Below are 12,313 nucleotides of genomic sequence, written 5' to 3'. Positions count from 1 at the left end.
TTTTCATTTGATTTAATAAGATTAGAAATGTCTGCTGGAAAACAAGTCACTTTTCTTTATAGTGACTGTGCATATGCTTGCTTATAGGTCGGGGTGACTAGATAATGGAGAAAACTGGCCTTTCTTTTCTTTTTCTTTTTTTTTTTTTTTTCCAGACAGGGTCTCTCTCTGTCACCCAGACTGGAGTGCAATGCGGGATCTCGGCTCACTGCAACTTCCACCTCTCGGGTTCAAGTGATTCTCCTGCCTCAGCCTCCCTAGTAGCTATGATTACAGGCATGTGCCACCATGCCCAGCTAATTTTTTGTATTTTTAGTAGAGATGGGGTTTCACCACGTTGGCCAGGCTGGTCTTGAACTCCTGACCTCAAGTGATCCACCCGCCTTGGCCTCCCAAATTGCTAGGATTACAGGCGTGAGCCCCCGCGCCCTGCCAAAAACTGGTCTTTCTCCTGGTACTCCCAAATCACAAGTGTGTTGAGGGCTGAAACACAAGTGTGTTGAGGGCACAAGTGTGTTTCAACATGTTGCTCTATAGGAAACTGCAGCTGAGGAGCCATTGCAATCCCATCTCCAGAAGACCCCCAGAAAGAGTTGGAAGAGTTCTTCAGGCTGTGGCAGCCACTGCCCACCAGCACACCCAGATCAATCAAGATGAATCCCAGGTGGTGAGGCTGAAGCAGGTGGTTTGGTAGCTCCAGTCTTTTTTAGGGAGAAATGATGTATTAAATCACTACATTGATTTTTTGTTGTTGTTGTTAGCAGTTGTGGGTTTGAAAAAAGGTAGGCAGGAAGATGGTGAAGGGGTCAAGCCTAGGGGCTGTTATCTTGAATATATGCAAATTAAACTAATTATATTATAGTGCCCTGTAATCTGTTCCTGGAAACGGTGGTCTTGAAAACTCATCAGTTAAATGAGGTGTTAGACAGCCTGGTCAAAAGATTCTGTCACTAAGTTACTGTATAATCATTTGCAATTCTCTTTCTTACTCTAAACATTGTTTTCCTCATTTTTATATTGAAAGAGTTAAGAGATGCTAAAAATTCTAGATCTGAAAATTGGATAAGCCTAAGAAGGTTTGAGGTAGGGAAATGTTTATTCTAAGCTGTTTGACTACTGGATTTGGGGTAGGAGTGGAATTTCCTTTTTACCTCCTAAATTGTAGTTACTTTACTCTCTACTTATAGTCACAGCTGGATGATCAGACATCAAATAGCTATTTAATGAGAAGCAGGCACTGGAAGCTTGCTCCTGAAAAACAATCACAGGACATGTTGGTCCTGAGAGAAGTCATTCCTTGGTAGGACCTATTGTTTGAAGGAGGTGGGGGTGAATTTCATCAAAATGGACAGTGTGGATATTGTGATTCAGAGGATTGAGAGACTTTGTTTCCTGCTGTTATTAATTTCAAGCCTTTTTTAAAGGGATTCTCCTAATGATTGGTACAGTGGGATTCATTTAGAGAAAAAGCCTTGTGTACCAGAATTGGAAGTTAATGCCCAAGAGCAGGGCCAGTTGCTGGAGGACAAAGTGGCCTAATCAGTTGCTTTTCAATACTTAGATCCTACAGGCTACCCCAAAGATAAAATAGGCTACTTTGTAGCGCAGATCTTCCTGCCTAGTGCCTAGCAAGCTCACTAAGAAGAGGAGGTGACCTGTAGAATCCACACCTCTTAATCTCCCTATTTCTCTTCTTTCCCTCAGTGCCCTTTAGTTTTAATTAGGATTGTGTAAACATAGTCATCTTGCCAGTCCTCTTAAAGTGGCAGGCCCTTGACATTTTCTGCTGGTCACTCATGCTATATGTATAACTTGCAATTAGAGGGACTAGCTTCTTTGACAATTTGCCATCCCTGGCTGTACCACTGAAAGAATTCAGATTAGGGCCAATTGGCTGTCATTTACTCAGGCAGCATATTTAGTACCTACTGTGTGCAAGCAGTGTGCTGGAGTGGAAATGATTTTAAAATGGTTTCTGCCCTCCAGGAGTTTAGTAAAATGAAACAAGTATTACAGCTAGCATCCACCCAGGGAGGATTGTAATTAAGTTTGTAGAGGAACAAGCAATATGGGAGCACATAGAAGAAAGAACAAGCGTTCCTGATTGTGGGGGCGATAAGGAGAGTTTCTGAAGGGAGAAGGCATTTGAGCCAGGTTGTAAAGGAAGAATAGGAGTTCAGTAGGTTTAGGAGACAGGGCATTTAATGGAGGTCACACCATGGGCAAAAGCACACAGCTTGGAAAATGCCTGGCATGTATGGGGAAAATGTGCCTGAGGTAGAGGATATTTTAGGGAATGAACTGAAGATGAGGCTGGGAAGGAAATTTGAGGGTTGTATCTTAGAGAACCTTAAAGCGTCATGCTAAGAAATTTGGATTTTATTCTTCATGTAATTAGCTATTAAGTGTTTTTGGTTTACAGACTAACATGACCCAATCTATGTTATTTAGGTCTTGTCTATTCTTTTTTTTTTTTTTTTTTCTTGAGGCAGAGTTTCGCTCTTGTTGCCCAGGCTAGAGGCATGATCTCGGCTCACCGCAACCTCTGCCTCCTGGGTTCAAGCGATTCTCCTGCCTCAGCCTCCCGAGTAGCTGGGAATACAGGCATGTGCCACCACGCCTGGCTAATTTTTGTATTTTTAGTAGAGATGGAGTTTCTCTATGTTGGTCAGGCTGGTCTCAAACTCCCGACCTCAGGTGATCTGCCCACCTTGGCCTCCCAAAGTGCTGGGATTACAGGCATGAGCCACCACGCCCGGCCCAGTCTGGTCTATTCTTAAGTGTAAAGTCTTAGAGGTTAGGTTGAGAGAAGGTGGTGGTCCTGGTTCTTACAGTACAGTATAAAGTTTGTCAGGCATCTCATGTTTGGGAACTTGATTCCTCAGTTATATTTACTAAAACAACTCCCAAAGCAAGAAGACAGGAAGTGGTCAGAGCTGTGTCCCTTTAAACTGAGCTCACTGACCCACCAAAGATGATTTTCTTAGGCATATACATTATGAACAGTCTTCTTGCTAGTGGGTTGCTTACTACTGATAATCCTTTGTGGATAAAATTTCTCACAAGGAGCAGGCTTTTCATTATAGGGCAGAAACCAAAAACATTTTTTAAGCCTGATTGAAAAATAGTATATATTCATTCTAGGACATGTGAAAAACGCAGAGAAGTATAAGGAAGAAAACTGAAATCACCCATAATCCCACTATCTGGAGAAAACTACTGTTCTTATTTTAGCCTATTTTCTTTCAGTATTTTGTGCTTGTATATTTCTGGTTTTGCAATTTCCAGATCATATATTACCTAAAATTGTATATTCTGCTTTTTTCCCCATTTACCATTTTTTAATTATATAAATTTATATATACTCTTCATAAATATTTGTAGTGGCTACATAATAGTCTATCGTATAGTATTTTTATATGCTTTCAGGTTTTTTCAAATAATAATGGAATTTTTTTCAAATCATAATGGAATTTTTTTCAAATAATTTTTGTAATAGATATAACAACTAAGTTCCCAAATAAGTCTTTACCCTAATTCTGCCCGCAGAAGTAACCATTTTTTGTGTATCTTTACATGAACATTATTATGCATAAGTTTTTGTCTACGTTTTTGATTATTTTCTTATGATACATATCTACAAATAGATTACTAGATTAAACAATATGAAACTAACTTTTTCCTAATTGTGTATGATGGTACTATTTAGAAAACATGAAAAATAATGTGTTAAGGGAGAAAGTAAAAGGCACCCATAATTCCACAACTCAGAAATGAACATTATTTGGTATACTTCCTTAAAAGTATACATACACATATACAAACTCACAAGTATGTGGGGAGAAGGATAGATATGTATATGATATATCTATCTGTCTATAAATATTTGTATATATAGTTTTAAAAATGGGGCCATACCATAATAGTTTTATCCTGCCTTTTTTTGTTGTTGTTTTTTTTGAGACAGGGTCTCACTCTCTCACCCAGGCTTCAGTGCAGTGGTACGATCACAGCTTACTGCAGCCTCAACCTCCTGGGCTCAAGCAGTCCTCCTACCTCAGCCTCCCAAATAGCTAGGACTACAGGTGCATGCCACCATGCCCGGCTAATTTTTGTATTTTTTGTAGAGACAGGGTTTCACCATGTTGCCCAGGCTGGTCTTGAACTCCTGAGCCCAAGCGATTCACCTGCCTTGGCCTCCCAAAGGGCTGGGATTACAGGCATATGCCACTGCACCCAGCCTATATCCTGCTTTTAAAATTCAACATTTCTTGAGTATTTTCCCGTGTCATTAAAATTATTTAAAACTTTTTTTTTTTTTTTCCCCAGAGACGGGGTCTTGCTCTGTCACTCAGGCTGGAGTGCAATGGTACAGTTGCAATCCTAGCTCACTGCAGCCTTGACCTCCTGGGCTCAAGTGATCTTCCTGCTTTAGCTTCCCAAGTAGCTGGACTACAGGCGCATGCCATCATGCCTAGCTATTTTTTTTATTTTTATTTTTTGTAGAAGTGGAGTCCACTATGTTGCCCAGGCTGGTCTTGAACTCCTGGGCTTAAGCAATCATCCCACCTCAGCCTTCCAAAGTGCTGGGATTATAGGCGTGAGCCACTGTACCCAGCCAAACTTATTTAAAACATTTTAAGTGACTGCATAAGATTTCATCATATGTATATTCTTGCCATAATTTAAGTTATTGTTAGATATTTAGTTTTCCTTCCGTTTTTCAGAATGATAAATAATTCTATTAATGTACATATATCTTTATATTTCAGATTATTTCCTAAACTTCTGTTTCTGTGATTGGAATTATTTGATGAAAGAACATGAGCTTTTTTTTGTTTTTTTCTTTTTAATTCTTTTTGTTTCCTTTTTTTTTTTTTGACACAAGATCTCACTCTGTTGCCCAGGCCAGAGTGCAATGGTATGATCACAGCTTATTACAGCTTCAGCCTCCCAGGCTCAAACTTAAGTGATCCTCCCACCTTAGCCTCCTGAGTAGCTGGGACTATAGGTGTACGCCACCACACCTGGCTAATTTTTAAATTTTTTGTAGAGACATGGTCTCACTGTGTTGCCCAGGCTGGTCTTGAACTCCTGGGCTCAAGCAATCCTCCTACCTTGGCCTCCCAAAGTTCTGGGATGACAGGCTTCAACCACTGTACCCAGCCAGCTTTTTTTTTTTTTTTTTTGAGTTTTGGTAAAATGTATGTAACAAAATTTACTATTTTAGGCTGGGTGCAGTGGCTCACGCCCGTCATCCTAGCACCAGCACTTTGGGAGGCTGAGGCGAGAAGATTGCTGGTCTTGAACTCCTGGCCTCAAGAGATCCTCCTGCCTCGGCCTCTCAAAGTGCAGGTGTGAGCCACCATACCCAGCCAAATATGAACATTTTTGTTTCTTTGTTTCTTTGTTTTGAGACAGGGTCTCACTCTGTCACCCAGGCTGGAGTGCAGTGGTGTGATCACAGCTCACTGCAGCCTCAACCTTCCAGGGTTCAAGTGATCCTCTCACATCAGCCTCCCAAGTAACTGGGACCACAGGTGTACACCACCATGCCTGGCTAATTTTTTATTTTTTGTAGAGATGAGGTCTCACTATGTTGCCCAGGTTGGTCTTGAACTCCTGGGCTCAAGCAATCCTTCCACCTCAGCCTCCCAAAGTGCTGGGATTTTGGGCATGTGCCACCACCACACCTGGCCCAAATATCAAGGTTTTGTTTTGTTTTGTTTTTGAGATCGAGTTTTGCTCTTGTTGCCCAGGCTGGAGTGCAATGGCACGATCTCAGCTCACTGCAACCTCCACCTGTTCCAGGTTCAAGCGATTCTCCTGCCTCAGCCTCCCGAGTAGCTGGGATTACAGGCATGTGCCACCACACCCAGCTGATTTTGTATTTTTTTAAGACGGGTTTCTCCATGTTGGTCAGGCTGGTTTCGAACTCTTGACCTCAGGTGATCCGCCCACCTTGGCCTCCCAAAGTGCTAGGATTATAGGCATTAAGGTTGATATATATTGCCAAATTCCTATCCAGAGAACCACTTAATACCTGTTTATTTGTGTAAGAAAATGCCCTGTTCTTTATTTGTTTGTTTTTTGAGATGAAGTCTCGCTCTTGTCCCCCAGTCTGGAGTGCAATGGCGCGATCTCGGCTCACTGCAACCTCCACCTTCCGGGTTCAAGCGATTCTCCTGCCTCAGCCTCCCAAGTAGCTAGGATTACAGGTGCGTACCACCATGTCCGGCTAATTTTTTGTATTTTAAGTAGAGACAGGGTTTCACCTTGTTGGCCAGGCTGGTCTCAAACTCCTGACCTCAGGTGATCCGCCCTCCTTGGCCTCCCAAAGTGCTGGGATTACAGGAGTGAGCCACTGCGCCTGGCCTAAAATGCACTGTTCTTTGATTATTAATTTCTCATTCAAAATTCTAGATTAAGTTAAATTTTGTGGAAAGTATGATAGCTTTTTTTTTAAACCATTATTTTGTAAAACCAAAATTTGGGAGAGAATGTGAGGAGAAATTAAAAAGATCACTGATATTACCTAAATAACCCTATTACTTAAAATGACCTTTTGAAGTAAGAGGAAATGAAACAAGTTACACTGAGTTCCTCCACTGATGAAATGGGGAGGATGACACCTTCCCTGCCTGCCGTACAGGAACTGAATGGCTTAAAATTCTCTGGAGAAATGACTTCTTTCATGGCCAGGATCTTCAGAAGGGTACAATCTAGAGGGGAGAATTGGCCTTCCTTTCCCACAGTGGTCAGGGGCCCTAGCTGTTAGCAGTTGGTTCGACTTGCTGGAAATGTTCAGCTGCTTCCTAGCGAATCTGCTAGCAAAAGGGAAGGAGACACCTGTGTTGTGTTGTGTTGTGTGGTGTGGTATGGTGTGGGGTGTGGTGTGGTGTGATGTGTATGTGTGTTTGTTGCGGGTGTTTAGCAGCAGACATAGTGGGGCTTGCTTTGGTTTTGTATTATTGTGGTGTGTGGGTAGGAACTACATTGTCAAAATCACTGAAGGACAGTAGGAACCAGATTTGTTTGTTTCCCATTAGATGAAATTAAATAAGGGGCCAGGCCTGGTGGCTCATGCCTATAATCCCAGCACTTTGGGAGGCAGAGGCAGAAGGATTACTTGAGCCCAGGAGTTTGAGATGAGCTTAGGCAACATGACAAGGCCCTGTCTCTACAAAAAATAAAAAAATTAGCCAGGTGTGGTGGCACCTGCCTGTGGTCCCAGCTACTCAGGAGTCTGAGGAAGGAGGATCGCTTGAGCCTGGGAGGTTGAGGCTGTGGTAAGCTGTGATTGTACCACTGCACTCCAGCCTGGGCAACAGAATGAGGCTCTGTCTCAAAAAAAAAAAAAAAAAAAGAAAAGAAAAGAAACAAGGAAGATGAAGAGTAGTGCATAGAAAATCTTTTAGTGTTGCAACCCTTAAGTAAAGATAAATCTTGACTTCATTTGAGTGTTTTGGGCTCTTTCCTTTGGGATTATATACCAGACCTATAGTGCATATAAAGTTATTTGAAAATGAGCCACATACTGTAACATAGCCATGCTCTGGCTGTGGCCAGTTAGACCATAACTAACCCCCACTGAGAAGCTTTTCTTTTTTTTGTTTTGAGACAGGGTCTTTCTCTATCACCCAGATTTTGGAGTGCAGTGGTGCGATCATAGCTCACTGCAACCTCGAACTCCTTGGTTCAAGGGGTCCTCCTGCCTCAGCCTCCCAAGTAGTTGGAACTACAGGCACACAGCACTGTGCCTGGCTAGTTTTTAATTTTCTAATTTTTTTAGACAGAGTCTTACTCTGTCACCAGGCTGGAGTGCAGTGGCACGATCTCGGCTCACTGTAGCCTGCAACTCCTTGGTTCAAGTGATTCTCCTGCCTCAGCCTCCTGAGTAGCTGAGATTACAGGCACACGCCACCACGGCCAGCTAATTTTTGTATTTTTAGTAGAGATGGGGTTTCACCATGTTGGCCAGGATGGTCTCGATTCTCCTGACCTCGTGATCCGCCCGCCTCAGCCTCCCAAAATGCTGGGATTACAGGTGTGGGCTACCGTGCCTAGCCTAATTTTTTTTATTTTTTGTAGAGATGAGGTCTCGCTCAGCCTCCCTAAGTACTGGGATTGCAGGCATGAGCCACCGTGCCCAGACTTGAGCTTTTCTTTAGTTTTTAACTCGCTTTTGTGTGTGTGTGTGTTTTTTGTTTTTTCAACATGGAGTCTCACTCTGTCTCCCAGGCTGGAATGTGGTGGCACAATGGCGGTTCACCACGGCCTTGGCCTCCCAGGCTCAAGCAGTCCTCCCACCTCAGCCTCCTGAGTATCTGGGACTACAGGTGCATGCCACCACAACTGGCTATTTTTCTAATTTTTGTAGAGACGGAATCTCGCCACGTTGCCCAGGTTGGTCTCGAACTCCTGGGCTCAAACAGCAAGCAGTCCACCCACTTCAGCCTCCCAAAGTACTGCGATTACAGGTGTGAGTCACTGTGCTCAGCCAAATTATTGTTTCTGTTTAGACCCCAGTAGTAAATATTTTAGGCTTTGCAGACCATGTGGTTGTAACTACTCACCTCTGCCACTGGAGAACAAAAGCAGCCATAGACAATAGTTAAATGAATGGACGTGGCTATGTTTTAGTAAAACCTGATTTACAAAATATGGGCTGCTAACTTATAGGCCATAGTTTGCTGGCTGCTGGTAGGGGGAATTACACTTGACAGAAAGAGGCCTAGTTTTGATGGGAAATTGTTAAAAAACAGCTTTGATGTCTGCTACTTACTGGTTGTGTCACTCTAGCATCTCTGAACCCTCATGTTTAAAATCAAAATGCTAATACCTTTCATAAGAAATAAGAATGAACAGTTGCACATGTGAGGAGATGTTTAACTTTTCTGGAAATAAGATATAAATTAAAACAATAATATATTCTATCTTATATATTCATAAAATATATTGGTAGAAGAGTGTAGATAGGAATTTTTATCCTCTGTTGGTGAGACTATAAACTAGTACACGGTTTTAGATGGTAATTTGGGAATATCTGTTGACATTTAAAATACACAAGCTTTTCAACCCATTAATTCTAATTATTGGTATATATCCTAGAGAAATATTAGCTTGTGTGTAAAATTAGAGATGTGCTGCCAGTGTTATCAATACAGCATTCTTTGACATGGCAAAACACTGTGAACAACCTAAATGTCCATATGTAGCAAAATGGGAAAATAAAGTTGTGGCACATTCTTACATAGGATTTTTTTTAAGCTTTTAAAAGTTTAAGGAATTGCCAGCCATGATAGCTCACACCTGTAATCCCAGCACTTTGGGAGGACAAGGTGGGCGGATTGTTTGAGCCTAGGAGTTTGAGAACAGTTTGGGCAACATGGTGAAATCCCATCTCTACAAATAAATTAGCTGGGTATGGTGGTGCACACCTGTAGTCCTAGCTACCAGGAGGCTGAGGTGGGAGGATCACCTGAGCCCAAGTGGTCGAGGTTGCAGTGAGCCATGATGGTGCCACTGCACTCCAGCCTGGGTGACAGAGTGAGACTTTGTCTCAAAAAAAAATTAATTAAAAATGTGAGGAATCTATTATATGCCGGTATGGAAACATGTCAAATAAATTTTTACGTGAAAAGGGCAAGTTGCATAACATATTATATGGTATGATTACAGGTATGTAGACCAAACACACATACCTGTATGTGAATATATACCTGTATGTGTACATGCTTAGGAAAAATCCGAAAGATTGTACAACAGACTTCTAACAGTGGTCACTTCTGAGTTGGGGAGTGTCACTGGCAAGTGTGGGTTGAGGCTTAATGAAGAGGGAGTTTTACATTTTACTCTAGATACCTCTGTATTATATTATTTCACAGTGATAATGTATTCTTTCTCCTTCCCAATTGTTTGGAGAGCTCCTGGGCCTGTCTGCACTTGCCAGGGTTAGGAGTGTGACAAAGTAGCTAGCTGTGCTCACATCAGTTGAGTTGGAAGCAGCTGCTGAGACCAGAACAGGGAGCACATGTAAGGGGAGGAAGGGGGATAGCATGTGCAAGTGACTGGGAGAGGCAGCCAAGACAGGCCATTTCCAATTTACCAACAGTAACTATCACGTCTTGTCTTGACATTCTCCAAGTTACTTTGCTCTCTGTCATCACACTGGACCCTGAGGATGATTCTCTGAGCAAGGGAGGTAGGGATGATGATAAGACTGGGAGTAATCAAAACATGGGACAACAAGGAAAGTATGTGTGTAGAAATAGTTTTTTTTCTTTCACTTGAAATATGTCAAGGATACTCATTACAGCATTGTTTGAAATGGTAACATTGAAAATAGCCATTCCCTCAATAGAAAAATATGTGAACACGTTATGGATATCCCTTATATGGACTTTTATGTAGCTTTTTAAAAGTATGAGTTAGAATTTTAGTTATTGACGCTTGGGGAGATGTTGATAAATTATTAGATGAGATAAGTTGCAGAGCAATGTGTAAAGCTTAAAGCTAGTTTTCTAAAAACAGAACAATAAAACCCTTTCCAATATATTTGTATTTATGTTTTTGGGGGACACAAAAATATGTTACCATTTCTCATCTTGTAGGAGGCCTTGGAGAGGAATGGAAAGGGGCTGGGAGATTACTAATTTTGTCTTTTATCTAACTTTGTATTGCTTCACTGGTTTTGAAGAATAAGGAAAACAAACTTGTATAAGCAAGAAATGAAGTTTCCTAAACATCGTTTCATCTTAATTAATTAATTGTTTTGTTTTTTTTTTGAGATGGAGTTTTGCTCTTGTTGCCCAGGCTGGAGTGCAGTGGCGCAATCTTGGCTCACTGCAACCTCCACCTCCTGGGTTCAAGTGATTCTTCTGCCTCAGCCTCCCTAGTCACTGGGATTACAGGCGCCTGCTACCACGCCCAGCTATATATATATATTTTTTAATAGAGACAGGGTTTCACTATGTTGGCCAGGCTGTTCTCGAACTCCTGACCTCAGGCGATCCACCTGCCTCAGCCTCCCAAAGTGCTGGGATTACAGGCATGAGCCACCGCACCCAGCTCAGTTGTTTGTTTTTGTTTTTTTTTTTTTTGAGACGGAGTCTCGCTCTGTTTCCCAGGCTGGAGTGTAGTGGTGCAATCTTGGCTCACTGCAACCTCCACCTCCCGGGTTCAAGCAATTCTCATGCCTCAGCCTCCCAAGTAGCTGGGAATACAGGCACCTGCCACCATGCCCAACTGATTTTTGTATTTTTAGTAGAGATGGGGTTTCACCATGTTGGCCAGGCTGGTCTGGAACTCCTGACCTCAAGTGATCCACCTGCCACAGCCTTCCAAAGTGCTGGGATTATAGGCATGAGCCACCGCGCCCAGCTTTAATTGATTTTTAAAGGTTAACTTTTATTATTTTTTAGTGAGTTAATGAAGTAAAGAAATATGGAAGTCAAAATAGACTTTTAATATGGAATTAATATGTAAATCTTCTTTTGGATTTAAAGGAGGCATCTGGGAAGTGGCAAGAGAATGAGCATTCAAGGAACCAGCTTTGTAATTGTAGTTATCAACTTTCTGATGTGTGAGCTTTAATTTAGTAAGATTATTTAATAACTTAAATGAAGGCTTTAGTGTCCTTATCTCTAAAACAAAGAGCTTGTACAAGGAGATGTGCTTCACAAATCTGTTATCCCACAATTGAACTACCTTTTGAGATTAGAATATTATATTTCCTTTGTTTTAAAATGCTTGCTTTTTTTTTTTTGCTTTTTTAATATTTTAACACTGAAATTGGGATGTATTTTACAATTGATAGTATCTTTCAGTTGTCACTGGCCATTTTTTTTCACATTTTTGTTATCTCTGAAATTGAGATATCTCATCATTGATGATGTAGGATAGTTCCATTTTCAATGCCATTTTTGTTTTCATTAACAAAAATCTTCGCCCTTTCCTGGGCTTCTGTTACTTCCAATCCTGTCAGATTCTTTCACATCACTAAGACATTCTGGATTGGGACAATTGGGTGGATATATTATTTGAGTGTGCAAGAATTTTGTACATCCTTATATGACTGGTAGATGTCCTATATGTAGCTACTGTTTGAGAAATTGAGTAAAAAATGTGACGCATCCAACTTAGTGTTCCTGAGTTTTGATTATCAGTTTTGCTTGCCTTTTTTTTTTTTTTAAGAGATGGGATCTTGGCCAGGCGCGATGGCTCATGCCAGTAATCTCAGCACTTTGGGAGGCTGAGGCAGGCGGATCACAAGGTCAGGAGTTCAAGACCAGCCTGGCCAGCATAGTGAAAC

The 12,313-nt window shown here is 41.6% G+C and overlaps 1 protein-coding gene across 16 annotated transcripts in view; it reads left to right on the top strand.

Annotated features, from left to right (window-relative positions):
- The window catches only part of NUMA1 (nuclear mitotic apparatus protein 1), a 77,680-nt gene that overhangs the window by 11,819 nt on the left and 53,548 nt on the right, over window positions 1–12,313 (top strand). For 5 of the 16 annotated variants that reach the window (XM_054525975.1, XM_054525971.1, XM_054525977.1 and 2 more), the window contains one exon: window positions 6,121–6,218. The exons of 6 other annotated variants lie outside the window; for them this stretch is intronic. The gene's annotated coding sequence lies outside the window, so the exon portion shown is untranslated. Of the gene's footprint in view, window positions 1–155; window positions 683–6,120; window positions 6,219–12,313 lie in introns of all 16 variants that reach the window. 5 more of the 16 variants (XM_054525973.1, XM_063728176.1, XM_063728172.1 and 2 more) reach the window with 5 other exon arrangements.

The sequence above is a fragment of the Pongo abelii genome, chromosome 9 (assembly GCF_028885655.2).
Source record: "Pongo abelii isolate AG06213 chromosome 9, NHGRI_mPonAbe1-v2.0_pri, whole genome shotgun sequence".
NCBI lineage: Eukaryota > Metazoa > Chordata > Mammalia > Primates > Hominidae > Pongo > Pongo abelii.
Note: the sequence above shows the minus strand (reverse complement) of the source record. Positions and strands in the feature narration are given on the sequence as shown.